This window comes from Schistocerca americana, unplaced genomic scaffold, assembly GCF_021461395.2.
Source record: "Schistocerca americana isolate TAMUIC-IGC-003095 unplaced genomic scaffold, iqSchAmer2.1 HiC_scaffold_98, whole genome shotgun sequence".
Lineage (NCBI taxonomy): Eukaryota > Metazoa > Arthropoda > Insecta > Orthoptera > Acrididae > Schistocerca > Schistocerca americana.
Window position 1 is genome coordinate 610,001 of NW_025726763.1, and position 2,500 is coordinate 612,500.

The 2,500-nt window shown below is 63.2% G+C and overlaps 1 pseudogene; it reads left to right on the forward strand.

Annotated features, from left to right (window-relative positions):
* The window catches only part of LOC124593410, a 7,957-nt pseudogene that overhangs the window by 2,757 nt on the left and 2,700 nt on the right, over positions 1–2,500 (forward strand).

Here is a 2,500-nt window from a genome sequence, read left to right on the forward strand (position 1 = left end):
ACAAAGCATTGCGATGGCCCTAGCGGGTGTTGACGCAATGTGATTTCTGCCCAGTGCTCTGAATGTCAACGTGAAGAAATTCAAGCAAGCGCGGGTAAACGGCGGGAGTAACTATGACTCTCTTAAGGTGGCCAAGTGGCGGCGGTGTGGCTGCATCCGGACTTGGCTTTTCGAAGTGCGGTCTTGATGTAGTCGTGCTGCTGCTGCGAGGTGCCTTCCTTGGGTTATAGTTACAGGGAGAGTGATGCGCAATACATGGGCCTAGCCCTCTTAGCCTCTCCTCTCCTGCGGTCTTCTCCCCTTCTCGTGGGCCCGCTGACTTTAGCAGAGTGGAAGACCGCACCAGGGGCTTGGGGGGGTTACCAGCCCCCCCTCGCACTATCCCTTTTTTTTTAGTTGGGGGCAGTAACCAGAGAAAAAGTGGTGGCCCTTCCGCTGAAGGTGCCACCCCAACTCCCCCAGCACCTAGCCGGCCAACCGGCCGTGCCGAAAATCTTGTAACTTTTGCAGCTGTATACGCCTGTAGTGAGTGCCACCGCAGCTTCACCACCAAAAACGGTCTCGGGGTCCATCGCCGCCGCCAACACCTTGCGGCCGCCAACGCGGAGATCGTCACGGAGAGGCATCGCGCGAGGTGGACGGAGGAAGAAGTCCTGTCGCTCGCCAAGGCAGAGGCCGAACTGTTCCTCGAGAGGGACGCCCGGTTCTTCTTTGTAAATCAAGAGCTCATCAGGATGTTCCCCGACCGAACGCTTGAGGCAATCAAGTGCCGACGGCGGCAAGCTGCCCACAAGCAGCTTGTCCGCCAATTCATGGAGGCGCTTGAGATCGGTCGGGGGGAAGAGCCGGCGTCCCGCCGGGGAGCGGCGAGCCCGCTGCCTGACGCGGGCGAGGCCGCTGCGCCGCCCGTCGACGCAGCCGAGGACTTCGCGGCCGACACCACCGGGCCGCCGCCGGAGGGGCCGACTGACGCCGCCATCTGGGAGCATCTGGCGGGGCTACCCGCTTCCGCCCAGCGTTTCTCTGCCCTGGATCGTGTCATCGGTCTGGGGCGGGGCACGCCGCCCGATGTCATCCTGGGCATGCTCCCGGATGCCCTTGCGTCGGTCGGGTCCAGAGGGGAGAGATCGATCACCAGGACACAGCGGCCGCGCCAACCATCGAAGCGGCCGCCTGCCGCGCCGCCGACGCAGAAGCGCAAGCGGCGCCGCTGGGAGTACGCGAGAACGCAGGATGCCTTCCGACGGTCGCGTGCGCGTTGCGTGCGCGGCCTCTTGGATGGCACCCTGCTCCAGCCGCCACCTGCCATCCCTGGTCTGCTGGACTTCTGGGCGGACCTCTTCACCAAGAAGCCCATCTCCACCGCGGGCTTCATTCGTGACCGCCTCCTCCCGCACTCAGAGCCTGTCGCTCTCGAGTGCATATGGGGGCCGGTCACACGTGAGGAGGTCGCCGCCGCGTTGCCGCCCAGGGGATCAGCAGCTGGGCCGGACGGCCTTACCCCAGCGGAGTTGCGGCGCCTGCCGCACGAAGTCCTGGTGAAAGTGATGAATCTCTTCCTTCTGGCCCGCGCCCTTCCGGAACGCCTGCTTCGCGCGCGGACGTCCCTTCTCCCGAAAACGGCTGCACCAACATCCCCCGCTGACTTTCGCCCCATTACGGTCTGCTCGGTGTTGGCGCGGACCTTTCACAAGGTTCTCGCGTCACGCCTGATGCGCGCTTGTGCTGTGGACGAACGTCAGCGGGCATTCATCCCTCGGGATGGGATGTTGGAAAATACCTTCATCTTGGACACTGCTCTCACCGACGCAGTTCGCTCCTGCCGCTCTGTCTTTGTGGCATCGATCGACGTATCTAAGGCATTCGATTCGGTAGATCATGCTGCCCTTCGCCCCGTGCTGAAGGCGCATGGCCTGCCGGATTGCTTTGTCGAGTATGTCGAGCGGTGCTACGAGGGCAGCACGACAGTGATAGCGGACGGCGCAGGCGTGGGCGTGTCTGTGCAGCCAGCACGGGGCGTTCGCCAGGGCGATCCCCTCTCCCCCCTCCTGTTCAACTTTGCGGTGGACTACGTTTTAGGCCAACTGCCCTCCCACATCGGAGCTCGGATCCTCGGTCGCAGAGTCAACGCTGCGGCCTTTGCAGATGACGTCTTGCTGTTTGCAGCGACCCCGAGGGGCTTGCAGTCCCTCATCGACGCAGCTACCGCAGCCCTCGCCCACCTGGGGCTGCAGATCAACGCCCGGAAGTGTTTCACCCTCGCCTTAGTCGCGTCAGGGCGCGAGAAGAAGGTGAAGGTGGACAGCAATGTCACCTTCACAGCAGGCAATACCACCATGCCTGCCCTGCGTGTGGGTGAAACCTTCCGGTACCTGGGGCTGCAATTTTCCACGGCGGGTCGCTGTGTCTTCAATCCACGTAGCCACCTGGTGGAGCAGCTTGACGTCATCTCCCGAGCTCCGCTGAAGCCGCAACAGCGCCTCCACGCTCTCACCAACGT